Source organism: Schistocerca gregaria, chromosome 1 (genome assembly GCF_023897955.1).
Source record: "Schistocerca gregaria isolate iqSchGreg1 chromosome 1, iqSchGreg1.2, whole genome shotgun sequence".
NCBI lineage: Eukaryota > Metazoa > Arthropoda > Insecta > Orthoptera > Acrididae > Schistocerca > Schistocerca gregaria.
In genome coordinates, this window is record NC_064920.1 from 449,465,786 (window position 1) to 449,481,801 (window position 16,016).

The window sequence follows — 16,016 nt, forward strand, 5'->3', positions numbered from 1 at the left end:
CCTGCTTTACGTAAACAATGTCCTAGCTACAAAAAAGGCCCTTTTCAGGGGCGACACAATAAGACTTTCTGTACACGAACTAATAGCTGTTGACAGGTTTGTTCCCAATACTTATTATCATGAAACTACAGTGGATGTGTCGGGACCCCGGCAGATTCGCCTCCAGGCCCCCATAGTGGAAGGCTGACGCACTACCACCGAGCGTGCGGGCCGCCTTGGATACATCGCGATCTCCGGCAATCAAAGCATTCGCGGTCATGCATTGTCCAGAGCATCCAGCAACAGGGCAATCCCGGGGCCAATCGGAGCTCGTGGAACCAAGTTTACGTAGTTTAAAACTGTGCATTGTCGACCTACACAACTTTAGTAATTGTGATTCCTACTGGCATCATCTATCCAGGGTTAAAATTTCGTGACAATTTTTATGCACCCTGCCTAATGAAAAATATATATATAACTGATATAATGAAAAAATGATGCTCTTTTATGTAACGAAAAATGATGCTCTTTTATTATAAATGTGATTGTGAACTAACAAAATTGAAACTTATGACATACAACAAAATTTGTCTTTGCAAGCGGTGTAACAAAACTAATTATGGATGAGGGCAAGATATGCAATATTTATGTGATAGTATCTACATATCTTGAACTTTTGTATAATTATTTGCATAACCATCTGCAGAATTATGTATCTACCTTTTGCATAAATTGTGCAACCAACTGTATAGTTATGTAACAAATGACGATGCCTTATACCAAAAATCATTTGTCTACTGGCAAATAAATCTATTTCAATTCAATTCAATTTATATATTAGAAAGTGTATAGCCGATCTGTGTCCAAACGTTTGTTATACTGACGGGTAAAGATTTAAAGCAAATCGGAAAGGTATACTTTGATACTTTTGGTTGCAACATTTTGACTTTATATACAAATAAAAGAACTAAATACCTAAAACTTGTCCTTATTAGAGCTCAACGTTGTGTCAAAATTTCAAAGCTATCGGTCAAGAATTTTCGAAGATTAACTATGTTGAACAAACCAACATTTACACTGTAATAACATTTACCCTTTTATTACATATATATCAGATAGCGTTCCAGTAGGTAGATAAAAAGGGTACCCGAGTGCAGCGTTGTGACAAAATTTGAATGTAATCCGAGAAGAGTTTTCGGAGATTTTGATGAAACGAACGTCTATAGTTGTACTTATGTAGAAACACTAAATATTCCTAATCGCAAATCTCCGAATGTTGGACGCCGATTGCTTTGAAAATTTTGACACGACGGTGATGTGGAATACACATGCGTTTTTACATGCCTATGTTATTAATATACGCAATATACAATTTTTATAAATGTAATAATGCGGATACGTTATAAAAAAATTTCAGAATAAAATACAGAGTGAACATTACTAAAACAGACAAACTGCAGGGACGGATTGCTGACTGTAAATGGAGGAAAACAGGTCCTATGTACATGTGTCCTCAAACGCATCATTACCACGGTAGATGGTGGTGACGAATGACAGTTCCTCTGACCACGTGCCGGTGTTCCGTGTGTGTCGCAGGCCATATGAGTGACGCAACACACTGTAAGCAGCAGAACAGTCTCGTATTCATATCGGGAACTAGCCGAAATTGTGTCTTTTTACGACGAAGCACCAAACGTCAGGAGACGACCAGGCTATACCAAAAAAAGTGCTCTCACAGACACCAACCACATCACAAAACGTTTCAGGTCCTTTTTGGGCGCTTGTGTGGTCATGGATCCTTTCAGACAGACACACGTGCAGGGAGGTAACGGACTGTGCATCAGATTTGGAGGACCGGATTCTATACGATATTCAGACAAACTCGAGTGCAAGCTCGAGGCAAGTGACAAGCCAACACGTACGGTTAAATGTATCCTGCATGACAACCGCTACTAACCCTACCACCTGCTATCCCGTGGACCCACTTTGACAGTCTGTTGTGACGTGGATGCGATGCAGCTCTGTATGGTTCCGGGAAGACCTGATGTCGCAGAAACACCGTCCATTTCCGGACACAAGTTCATGAGATTATTTTTTTCTCCGTTTGCAGTCAGGAAACCATCCTTTCAGTTTGTGGGCTTTATTAGTATTATCGTATATTAAACAGGTAGGTATCTAAAATACACCTTTGTTAGAATGCAACGTTGTGTCAAAACTTCAAAGCAATTGGTCAAGAACTTTCGGAGATACTCTATTTTGAACAAACAAATAGTCACATTTTTATTTGTATAGATGAAGGAAATAATTTTTTGTGGGGTGGGGGATAATATTCTTACTGGTTAGATCCGGACGGCATGACTGCCTCTCCTGTGGTAACCTCTTTCTGTCAGAGCAGCACTTACGTCAATCATTTGCTGGATATATTCCAATCTCTGTCTTTCGCTGTAGTTTTTACCTTTACAGTTCCCTCCAACACCATAGAAACTATTTCCTGGTGTCTTAACACGTGCTCTATTATCCTGTTCCTTTTTCTTGTCAGTGTTTTCCATATATTCTTTTCTTCTCCGACTCTGCGGAAAACCTCCTCATTCCTTACCTTGTAAGTCCATCTATTTTTCAATGTTCTTCCATATCACGACATCTCAAACGCTTCTTTTGTCTTCTTTTCCGGTTTTCCCAGAGGCCTTGATTCGTTTCCATTCCATCCTGTGCTCTTAGCGTATGTTCTCAGAAATTTCTTCCTGAAATTAAGGCCGATATTTCATACTAGTAGACTACTTTTGGCAACCAGTGCTCTCCGTGCCTGCTTGCCATGTCCTTGTACATCCGCCATGGTTTATTTTGCTTGCAAGACAGCGGAATTCCTTCATTTCTCTACTCCGTGGTCCACAGTTTCGAAAAGTCTTTCGAATAACTTCATTGCAACTACTCCTCATCATTTTCGTCTTTCTCCGGTTTACTGTCAATCCGCAGCATGAAATCCTTAGACTAATCATTCCGTTCAACACGTTCCGAAATTCTTCCTGACATTCACTGAAGATAGCAAAGTTCTCTGCGAATCTTATCTGATATATTTTCACCCTGAGTTTTAATTCCACCCCTGAACGTTAATTCTATTTTCGTGATTACTTCTTCGATGTATAGGTTGAACAGTAGGGGTGGAAGACAACATCCCTGTCTTAAATTTTTTCTAATCCGAGAATTTCGTTCACGGTCTTTCATTATTTCTTTACCCTCTTGGTTCTAGTTCGTATTGTATATTACGAGTCTCTCCCTACAGCCTTACGCCTACTTTCCTGAGAATTTCAAAAATTTTCCACCATTTTACGTCTTAGAAAGCTTCTCTAAGTCGACATATCTGATGACGATGTTTTGATTTTTCTTCAGTCTACATCTACATCTACATTTATACTCCGCAAGCCACCCAACGGTGTGTGGAGGAGGGCACTTTACGTACCACTGTCATTACCTCCCTTCCGTGTTGCAGTCGCGTATGGTTCGCGGGAAGAACGACTGCCAGAAAGCCTCCGTGCGCGCTCGAATCTCCGCCACACACCGTTGGGTGGCTTGCGGAGTATAAATGTAGAATCTCCCTCATTTTACATTCGTGTTCTCCTCGGGACGTATAATTAGGGGAAGCAATATATTCGATACCTCATCCAGAAACGCACCCTCTCGAAACCTGGACAGCAACCTACACCGCGATGCACAGCGCCTCTCTTGCAGAGTCTGCCACTTGAGTTTGCTAAACATCTCTGTAACGCTGTCAAGCTTACCAAATAACCCTGTGACGAAACGCGCCGCTCTTCTTTGGATCTTCTCTATCTCCTCCGTCAACCCGACCTGGTACGGATCCCACACTGAAGAGCAATACTCACATATAGGTCGAACGAGTGTTTTGTAAGCCACCTCCTTTGTTGATGGACTACATTTTCTGAGGATTCTCACAATGGATCTCAACATTCTGCCCGCCTTACCAACAATTAAATTTATATTATCGTTCCTCACGCATACTCCCAGATATTTTACAGAAGTAACTGCTCCCCTGTGGCACGCCAGAGGTCACTTTAACGTCTGTAGACGTCTCTCCATTGACAACAACATGGTGTGTTCTGTTTGCTAAAAACTCTTCAATCCAGCCACACAGCTGGTCTGATATTCCGTAGGCTCTTGCTTTGTTTATCAGGCGACAGTGCGGAACTGTATCGAACCCTTCCGGAAGTTAAGAAAAATGGCATCTACCTGTATCTAATATTTTCTGGGTCTCATCAACAAATAAAGCGAGTTGGGTCTCACACGATCGCTGTTTCCGGAATCCACGTACATTCCTACAGAGTAGATTCTGGGTTTCCAGAAACGAAATGATACGCGAGCAAAAAACATGTTCTAAAATTCTACAACAGATCGACGTCAGAGATATAGGTCTATAGTTTTGCGCATCTGCTCGACGACCCTTCTTGGAGACTGGGACTACCTGTGCTCTTTTCCAATCATTTGGAACCTTCCGTCCCTCTAGAGACTTGCGGTACACAGCTGTTAGAAGGGGGACAAGTTCTTTCGCGTACTCTGTGTAGAATCGAATTGGTATCCCGCCAGGTCCAGTGGACTTCCCTCTGTTGAGTGATTTTAGTTGCTTTTCTATTCCTTGGACCCTTATTTCGATGTCAGCCATTTTTTAGTTTGTGCGAGGATTTAGAGAAGGAACTGCAGTGCCATCTTCCTCTGTAAAACAGCTTTGGAAAAAGGCATTCAGTATTTCAGCTTTACGCGTGTCATCCTCTGTTTCAATGCCATCATCATCCCGGAGTTTCTGGATATGCTGTTTCGAGCCACTTACTGATTTAGCGTAAGAACAGAACTTCCTAGGATTTTCTGTCAAATCGGTACACAGAATTTTACTTTCGAATTCACTGAACGCTTCACGCATAGCCCTCCTTACGCTAACTTTGAAATCGCGTAGCTTCTGTTTATCTGAGTGGTTTTGGCTGCGTTTAAACTTGGAGTGAAGCTCTCTTTCCTTTCGCAGTAGTTTCCTAACTTTGTTGCTCAACCACAGTGGGTTTTTCCCGTCCCTCACAGTTTTACTCGGCACGTACCTGTCTAAAACACATTTTACGATTGCCTTGAACTTTTTCCATAAACACTCAACATTGTCAGTGTCGGAACAGAAATTTTCGTTTTGATCCGTTACGTAGTCTGTAATCTGCCTTCTATTACTCATTCTAAACAGATAAACCTTCCTCCCTTTTTTTATATTCCTATTTACTTCCATATTCAGGGATGCTGCAACGGCCTTATGATCGCTGATTCCCTGTTCTGCGCTTACAGTGTCGAAAAGTTCGGGTCTGTTTGTCAGCAGTAGGTCCAAGATGTTATCTCCATGAGTCGGTTCTCTGTTTAATTGCTTGAGGTAATTTTCGGATAGTGCACTCAGTATAATGTCACTCGATACTCTGTCCCTACCACCTGTCCTAACCATCTGAGACTATAAGATGCTGAGGAAATTAATGTGAAATGTATTCCAGATTTTCTCTCTGTTGTTCTGGACTAATGTTGCTGAGTAGGGAGGTCGGTAAAAGGAGCCTACTATTAACCTACCTCGGTTGTTGAGTGTAACCTCCACCCATAAAAATTCACAGGAACTATCCACTTCTATTTCACTACACGATAAACTACTACTAACAGTGACAAACACGCCACCACCAGCTGCATGCAATCTGTCATTTCTAAACACCGTCTGTGCCTTTGTAAAAATTTCGGCAGTAATTATCTCTGGCTTCAGCCAGCTTTCCGTACCTATAACGATTTTAGATTCGGTGGTTTCTATCAGCGCTTGAAGTTCCGGTACTTTACCAGTGCAGCTTCGACAGTTTACAATTACAATACCGATTGCTGCTTGGTCCCCGCATGTCCTGACTTTGCCCCGCACCCTTCGAGGCTGTTGCCCTTTCTATACTTGCCCGAGGCCATCTAACCTAAAAATAACCTCCCAGTCCATGCCACGCAACCCCTGCAATCCGTGTAGCCGCTTGCTGCGTGTTGTAGACTTCTGACCTATCGAGCGGAACCCGAAACCCCACCACCACCCTACGGCGCAAGTCGAGGAATCTGCAGCCCACACGGCCGCAGAACCGTCTCATCATCTGATTCAGACCCTCCACTCGGCTCTGTACGAAAGGTCCGCAGTCAGTCCTGTCGATGCTGCAGATGGTGAGCTCTGCTTTCATCCCAATAGCGAGACTGGCAGTCTTCACTAAATCAGATAGCCACCGGAAGCTAGAGAGGATTTCTTCTGATCCATAGCGACACACATCATTGGTGCCGACATGAGCGACCACCTGCAATTGGGAGCACCCTGTACCCTGCATGGCATCCGGAAGGACCCTTTCCACATCTGGAATGATTCCCCCCGGTATGCACAAGGAGTGCACATTGGTTTTCGTCCTCTCTCTTGCTGCCAGATACCTAAGGAGCCCCATTACGCGCCTGACCTTGGAGTTCCCAACTACCAGTAAGCCCACCCTCTGCGACCGCCCGGATCTTGAAGACTGAGGGGCAACCTCTGGAACAGGACAAGCAGCCATGTCCGGCAGAAGATCAGTATCAGCCGGAGACAGAGCCTGAAACCGGTTCGTGAGACAAACTGGAGAGGCCTTTCGTTCAGTCCTCCGGAATGTCTTTCGCCCCCTGCCACACCTCGAGACGACCTCCCACTCTACCACAAGTGAGGGGTCAGCCTCAATGGGGGCAGTATCCCGGGCAGCCACAGTCGTAGTCCGATCGGGGGATGCGTGGGACGAGTTGGCCGTCCCCGACAAACCTTCCTCCGGACCCCCACAGTGATGCCCATTGGCAACAGCCTCAAGCTGTGTGACCGAAGCCAACACTGCCTGAACTGGGAGCGAAGGAATGCCAACTCAGCCTGCATCCGAACACAGCACTTGCAGTCCCTATCCATGCTAAAAACTGTTATGCAAACAACGTCTGAACTAATCTACAGAGAGCACAAACAATTCGACACAAAATTTAAACGGTTATTAAAATACAAGACCTTGCTTCCATTATCAAGCGCAACGTCACAACAGCGGCTCTGTTACCTTTACCTTTCCTGAAACCAAAGCAATCGTCATCTAACACATGTCCAATTTTCTTTTGCATTTTTTCATTACATATACGGTGTTTAAAGATTAAACTTTCATTCCATTCGTAACTGAAGTGCGTCATCAACATCAATATTGGATGTGACAAACACGGGCACCAATTCACTCCTGTATTCGTTCTTTCATGGAAGCAAATAGCTTCATTTAGAAGAATTTCTTGCCATGGCTGAAACACACATTGTGTCAGTTCCCATCGCTTGCTCTATAACTGCAGAACAAAGAGAATGGCCACTCTAGTCGCAGGTCAATAAAGTTCTCATTGTGGTTGTTGTATAAAAAGTAGTATGCGTTCTTGCATTATCTTGCCGGAATATGCTATTTGGTACCCTAATGATGAAGGGTGTGAGAGTAGGAGTTGAAATTCTTGACACATATTGGCAGGCATTCAGCCTTCCTCCAAAATCTACCGAATCAATATTGTTGTCATATCCAGTAGTTGTTCACTCAATAATTCGAGGAACTGCATAGTCATGATTCTCGAGAATCGCACCTTCCTCTGATCTACACCTGCATCTATACTCCCCATTAGCGTGTGCGGCAGAGGGGACTCCTGGTACCATTACCTTTTCCCGACTTTCCCATTCCATTCACGAAAGGTGCGTGGCCAAAATGATTTCGATAAAGATACATACGTCGTCTAATACTCTGTTGCGCGTTCTCTTAATTTCAATAGGAATCGTCTCCATGATGCAAATACTTCTCTTGTGATGCCTGCCACAGCAGTTTCTTGAACATCCCCGTAACGCCGAACTGGATGAGTAAGTGAACCAGTGACGAAATACTCCCCTCTTCGTTGGATATTCTCTATCTCTTCTATTAATCCTACTTGATAAGCGCCCCAGACTGATGAAGTTTTAAAGAATGTATATAAATTGATGTTTTTTGTACTCAGTAGAACGTTATTCATCATGATCAAAAGCAAGAGTTTCCTGTTATTATAGATAAATGCGGAAGTTGTTTACGAATAACAGTTCAAATGGTTCAATGGCTCTGAGCAGTATGGGACTCAACTGCTGTGGTCATTAGTCCCCTAGAACTTAGAGCTACTTAAACCTAACTAACCTAAGGACATCACACACATCCAAACCCGAGGCAGGATTCGAACCTGCGACCGTAGCAGTCGCACGGTTCCGGACTGCGCGCCTAGAACCGCGAGACCACCGCGGCCGGCACGAATAACAGTAACACGTTTTGTATGAGTTTGCGGAGTACTGAAGTGATTATTGATGTATGTTTGTTTTGCGATCTTTTTATTCTACCTTTCTGTTGATGAAATTGCGTTTTCTAGCGCTATATGGCAAATCTGTATCGTTTTCTTTATCTTTGCTACAACTGTCCTCTGATCCCCGTTACAAATCAACAATTTTGGAATAAAACCTGAATCAAATATTGAAAATTTCTGTTTTGCTATAAAAACTGTTTATTCTTAAGTAACAGACAAGAGAGAAGCTATGAAGAACAAAAACGTTTCATAGGTTACCCGGCCGGATCTTTATATACCCTCGCTCAGTTTCTAGACTTCACTACGTTCGGTTTTGAGGGAAATTTAGTAAGACACCGATTGTACATGTAAAGAAAGCAGTCGGTATGAGTTAACGCCCTGTAGGTATGCGACACCCGAAAGTTCAAATAGCACAGGTACGACCTTAACTGACCGAAGCTATTAGGAAACAACCATGTCTATGCTTATTTATGGTAGTCTACGATAGCCTGCGGACGTTTTATAAGTCTAGTTTTGAGACTAAACGAACGACAGTGAACCCCTTTCACCAAAACATCTGCGGATTTGTGGGCGTTGATCTGACCGCGGCAGACAGAAGCAGACTCGTCACAGAACACCAGAGAACCCCACTGGATGCCTCAGTTGCCTCCGCCTCTGTACCTTACACATGTCGGTTGTCGGTGGCATGATATGAGCGGGAACCGACGTATGGCAACTGGAGATTTCGTAACTTGATTTTTTCGGAATGATAATTAAGACTTTATAGCTATCCCTTGTATGCAGGGTGTGTCATAATTAACTGAGAATATTCACACTCGTGGAAATTTACGATAATAGAAGCAAAAAAGTTCGAGTAAACACATAGGGAGAAAACTTCGAATGAGTGGTGGTTACGAATTGTCACTGGCGTCAGTGTGAAATATTGTCCTAGATAGTATTAAAGGATTTGAAAAGTGCTCATTTCGACTAAGTCTGCACCAAGTTACGTTCGAATTTTACTGACGGCCTACCATAAGAGGAGTATGAGTGGCCTATCGCACCAACCTTAAATCAGCTAGTTTCATGACCCATTTTTTCATGAACTAGTTCATGCACTTAATGCAAATTTTGAAGGTTACTTATACGTGCGTCGAGTACTTCCTCCTCTAGTTTGATTGAAGTATGTATCCTAGGAATTTTTTTCTGTTGTATCTTTTTTGTTCCTTTTGTCTTTTCCTGGAAATGCACAGGTGGTATAACAGAGGTATATAACTAATTATTTAAAAAATGAAGTGTATGTCTTCCATGGTTCCTGATAAAACAGGACATTTGTCTCAGACAATTTTATTTTGCAGAAAAAGCAATTACAAGTTAAATTAAAATTCACAGATTAACAGAGAAAACCGTTAAAACGCGACAGAGCTGTAGCCCTAATAATCTACTTTATCATCTTAGCGCATCCTCTCCTCCTTTTCAAAGATCTTGCTTCCTTGGACATTTGTGGTGCAGCTTTGTCGGCTCTCTCTTGTTGAAGCAGTTTGGGTCGCTTATTACTAGTGGCTTCACTCCCAGCTCCTTTAAGATTTAAAGTCTATCAAAATTTTCCATTACTAAATGTGATGACAGCATCATTAAATGAAGCTTCATTGTATGGAAATCCACAAATCCCTATCAGATATATCTTCAGTAGATCTGAATTAGACAAATCTCTACACACACTAGTTTTTGTGAGTAAACTTATCTAAAGTTACAGCTGATTGAGCTTTTTATATTTGCACCACTCGTCTGAGCGAAGGTTGTGGATCGGCTTGTCAACTTTTTGTATTTTATGGAAGAAGGTTACCTACAAGCCTTTTTCATACCATCTGTGTTATTTTCATTGCTTCTTATGCCTTGACCATAGTACTCGGATGGCTGGTTGAGCGTACTGCCTAGCAGACGACTCCTAATAGGCTTACCGTCAGACACCGGTGTCTTCAGCAGCTCTGCTTCCTCCATTACACGAAGAATCTCGCATGCACAACGTAAACTAAAATCACAACAGTTATGCCCTGTCCTACCAAATTATGCAGCAAAGTTTCCACTAGAATTTAAATCATGCTACAGCCTTCAATACATGGTGGTTCGTGCGAAATTAATTTTTTTACGTTCATAAAATTCTAAAAATTTCCTACGCAACTAATTAAATTAAATATACTTCCAGTCAACCAAAGTTATTAAATTGAACATGAAATTAATCAACAGATTTCAAATAATACTTCTGCATAAAAAACAGACAGTAAAATTTTTCAACAAAATGATCATTTGTGTTCCCCCATGAGTGGTCCGTAGGTGCGGAAGGACAGAATCAGATGGATAAACAGGAATTTAAAGTCAAGTGGAATGGGTTAGGGGAGGGGGAAAACTTATTCGGCTATATTACCAACTAGGAGTCAATTTTTGAGGTTATTATCTCGGATACAACTCGTAGTTTTCAAAAGGAAATGGTTCATGTGACACATCAGACAATAATGGTATCTTTCACTTGAACACAGCTTCATCCATTCCTAAGTTTTGAGGATCTTTTTACAACTGGGAAAATGCTAGTGATAAAACATAGAGACAACGGGATTTTCTAGTCGTGTTGTCTATATTCTGTAAAGTGGTTAAAAAATTGTTCAAATGGCTCTGAGTACTATGAGGTCATCAGTCCGCAGAACTTAGAAATGCTTAAACCTAACTAACCTAAGGACATCACATAAATCCATGCCCGAGGCAGGATTCGAACCTGCGTGGTTCCAGACTGTAGCGCCTAGAACCGCTCGGCCACCCTGACCGGCTGTAAGGTGGTTGTTATGACCCTTCACCATTCCTCATGGACTTTGACCAATACATACACTGGAATGCAATCGCAAGTATCAATAATCCGCTCCCTGATGTGTGCAACGTCACTGATCTTCACCGCACACACCGTTGTCTTACATGACGTAAAACGTTGCGGCCACTCTATCTAGGAATGCCAAGACAGCTAACCTATAACGAGGTGGGGCTCCATCGTGCTGAAAGTAAACTGGAAATATCCTTTCTTCAGACAGCAGCGGCGGCAGTGCATGTGCGTCTAACAGCTGCAGATATTGGATTGCTGTGAGTGTATCCTTAATGAATTAGGGCTTTGCAATACGAGAACTCCTTATTCCAAATCAAACCAACACTTTTGATGTGCCAACTATCTTCAATGGACCCATCCATCCATCCATCTGACCACTATTTTTCCGTTCACGTGGAAATTAGCACCATCCGTAAGCAACACATCATAGGGGAAATAACGGTTTTCGTCAATCTTCAGTATCAATCCATTCTACGTCTGATCTGGATCTTTACGCATGGCCAAAATTTTCATTATTGATGCAAGACTGACCAAAGGTTCCTGAAAGATGTGGCGGTTACTGCGCTCTCAACTCTCATTGAACTGTGGATGGAGTAACAGCATCTGTAGGCGTTTTCATTGTACAGCTTTCTGCTTCTCAGCATCACAACGAGTTTCACGGAATTTCCAAGTTTCACCACTATGTTATGGATAACGGGTGGTTTTCCTGGGGCGAGTTGGGCACTAGAAGGGTCTAAAATGCTTTACTTGCACAATTTCAAAGCGTCGATTTCTTTTATCGACAATCTTAAGGCTGAATATGGCATTTCATCCAGGCATATTACTACATTTGTCATACTTAAGGACACAGAAGACGATAATAGCATATGTCAGAAGACACAACAGTTTCTGGGTAAAGTGAACATGTTTATGGCAGAGCTGGTTATGCAGAATGGCAATATTTGGGATAGTGACCAGAGTCACTCCCAGTATGATATGTCTTCATCACCAACACTGTCTCAAGATGAGAGAAAGCTACAGCTAGGGTGTTGCAATCTGTACTCACAGCTACACAATTGTTGTGTCGTTGTCAGCGACAGGCAGACTAGCACACAAGTTGTACATCCGTTTTCAACAGGCACAAGGCACTTTAGACTCAAATATTTCAAAGGAACTTGAAACAACTTGCCCACGAAAAATTCATTGGAAGCAAGCAAAATTGGAAAAATGTATACAGAACACATGATACGTTTTCAAGCTACAGTCCTTCCTTGGCCAACATGTAACAAGTGAAAAGAATATATTTATGTGTCAGGTCATGCAGATCGTATCCTTGTAGATGCAAGTTTTGAATCAAAGACGTTTTGCTGTATATATTGTCACCATAAACAACAAAATACTGCCAGTCCCTTGATGTTTACTTCTTTCGACAATATAAGCTCTATATTAGAAGGTTCGCTAATTCTGTAAGACTACAGTAAGTCACAACATAAGTGAAGATACATGATCTTTATTTCATCATCATTCTTCACTCTGTGATTTACGATCAATTTTCATCACCAAAGTATACACCTGTGTTGCCATATGCCTGGCACTGAAATACCAATACCATCATTTGGAAATGTATTTTGCGTGGATTTTGATATTTGTTTACTTCAACGCTAATGTCATTTTGAAAGTAAAAACATGACTCTAGTGAGGTATGTATGTTGTTGTCTTCCACTTTCTTTTAACAAATTCCTCGAAAACCCCCATCTTCACTATGAGAACTAATATAAGCACAACGAGGTGTGTACCATATGCCTGTTTCGTGCTATTCCAATTATTAGAAGCAGAGGGTTTTTTCCACTGTTGATTGAAAATTCAATGATGCACTAACGTCATTGAATTATGTATAATTTCCCTCTTATGGTACAGATATCTTGTTACTTTGTTTCTCTCTATTAAAATGTCACTTGTAATAGAATGCAATGTTCTGCATGGGTGAGATACAGACCATTGCTTTTCTGTGGTCGAGTGTTATTCTTAACATGGTTTTGTACCGTTCGGAGCATTTGAGGTCAAAGGTGTCGCTTGTTAGTATCTCGCACTCTTGACCACAACGGCTTTACGCTCAACGTAAGCGCCGTGCGTGAAGCCTACCCTAGGCCAGCAGGCACTCCTCGTTCGGAGACTGCGCGCCTCGCTGGTGCATCGTATTTTGTGCACGTGGTACTGGTTACAAACAATCTGATGATAGGATTAACGCTGCCCGGTGCCTCCAGGGCACAATTACCGTTCACAGGCGGCGCTCGCAGCAGCAGCGGCCGGCGACACTACTCCAGGGCGAGCGGGCTTGCATCCGTAAATCACGTGGTCATGAAACGCGTGCGATTATTCATCTGCTTGCTATTTACTAGGGCCATTCAATAAGTAATGCAACACTTTTTTTTCTAAAGCGCATTGGTTTTATTCAGGATTTCAGTACACAACAGGGTGTCGCACTCAAATCTCCCTTATTCCAAGGACCAGGAGAGGAAAACCACAGTAAATACGACAATGAAAGATGCACCACATTGTAGAGCGTGTCAAAGAATTTATATTTCCACCTCAGAGGTACCAAGTATCGTCGCCAGAGTGCAGCATGGTCGCATGAAGTAAAAATGGCGTCTCCATAGCAGTGCGCGCAAGCAGTGGTGTGGTTTGCAGAAACAAAATCGCTGATTCTGAGCAAAGAAATTATCATCGTGTGTATGAATGTGATCCACCTGATGTGAAACAATTAAGGAATGGTATAGGAAGTTTCTGGCAACAGGAAGTGTTCTGAAACAAACTTCTCCAACATGTTCAGATGCACTGACCAATTCATTCTTTGTTCCGCAAAGAAGAACGGTCCAACAATCTTGTCGTGCATTATCCTGCACCGGACATTTAGTTTAGGGCTATCGCGAACGTGTTCAGTGTCAATGTGCGAATTTTGCGAACCCTGAATTCGAACATTATTCCTATTAACCCTTCCTGATAGATGAAAGTTTGCCTCATCTGAGAAAAAACATCTTTCCAGGAATCTGGCGTCCATATCAATATGCTGCAGCATATCCGCAGCAAATTGTTGTTGGTGTGGTTTGTAAGCACACATACGAAGGCGCTGGTGAACTACACGATGAAATGTTGATCGAGGTACATAAAGTTGCCTTGACGCTTGACGAATTGACTTACGTGGGCTTCTGAGAATTTCGTTTCTACAAACCACACTGCTGCTTGCGCCCGCTGCTGTGGAGACGCCATTTTCACTTCATGCGACTATGGTGCACTCTGGCGACGATACTTGTGCCTGACGCGGGAATATAAATTCTTTGAGATGCTCTACAATGTGATGCATTTTTATTGTCGTATCTACTGTGGTCTTTCTCTCCTGGGTTCTTGAAGTCAGGAAGGTTTGAGTGGAACACCCTGTATATTATTCCCAACTCTTTTAGCTGCAAAACCCTATTTTTCAACATGATCTCCGTTCAATAAATCGGTCTCATACCATCTTACCATGAGGATCAGTATGCTTGCATGGTAACACTCTACTTGTCGATGTCTGACCGAACGTCTTGCTGCATGAATAAACTGCCCTTCGTACACGCACTGCTTGCGAAGTGCATCCCTCACTTGGCCAAACAGATGGAAGTCGGAAAGTGCGAGATCCAGGCTGTAGGGTGGATGAGGAAGAACAGTGCAGTGAAGTTTTGTAAGCTCCTCTCGGGTGCGGAGGCTAGTGTGAAGCCTTGCGTCGTCATGAAGATGATGATGATGATGATGTTTGATATGTGGGGCCCTGAACTGCGAGGTTATCACCGCCCGTACAAATTCCCAACCACTGCTCAGCCCAATTTCGCCACTTTCATGAATGATGAGGACAACACAAACACCCAGTCATCTCGAGGCATAGGAAAATCCCTGACCCCACCGGGAATCCAACCCGGGAAGCGAGGACGCGACCGCGAGACCACGCGCTGTGGACGCGTCGTCATGTAGAAGGAGAAGTTCGTTTGCATTTTAATGGCGACGAACAGCGATAAGCCATTTATTCAGTTTCGTGAGGGTACCACAACACACTTTAGAGTTGATTGTTGCACCGTGAGGGAAGTCATCGGAATAACTATTCATTGCTCCAGAAGACCCTCGGCCAGATTTTACCGGCTGAAGTGCGGCCTTGAACTTTTTCTTCGGAGGAGAGATAGTGTGGCGCCGCTTCATGGATGGCCATTTTGTTTCAGGTTCGAAATAATGAACCCATGTTTTACGTATATGATGATGTTCAACAAAGAATTGTCACGATCAGCCTCGTAACTCGCAAGCAATTTCACAAAGATGGTCTTTCGTTGCCCTTTATGGTCCTCTGTTAAGTGGTGAGAACTCCAGAGAGCACACATCATTGAATACCCCAACTCGTGCGCAAGTATGTCAGCACTACCAACGGAGACAACCAAATGAACAGCGATGTGTTTGATTCTGATCCGCCGATCATCTCGTATGAGTGTGCCGGCCCGTTCCAACACTGCATGTGTCACGACTTATGCGGACGGCCGGCACGCAGGAGACTAGACAGGTTTGCGCGACCTTTTGCGATGGTGGCTGACGCCACGCCCAACAACTCACGTTGCTGTTTTTTCACTGCCAGGTCTCCGTAGACATCCTGCAAGCGCCTATGAATGTCTGTGATGCTCTGTTTTCGCCCAAAGAAACTGAATGATAGCTTTCTGTTCGGACCGCACCTCCGTTACGGACGCTGTTTTGAAGGCTACGTACAGCGCAGCCTCGTTTCGAAATTTCAAGAAACTATAGGGGCTCAAGCGGGAATATT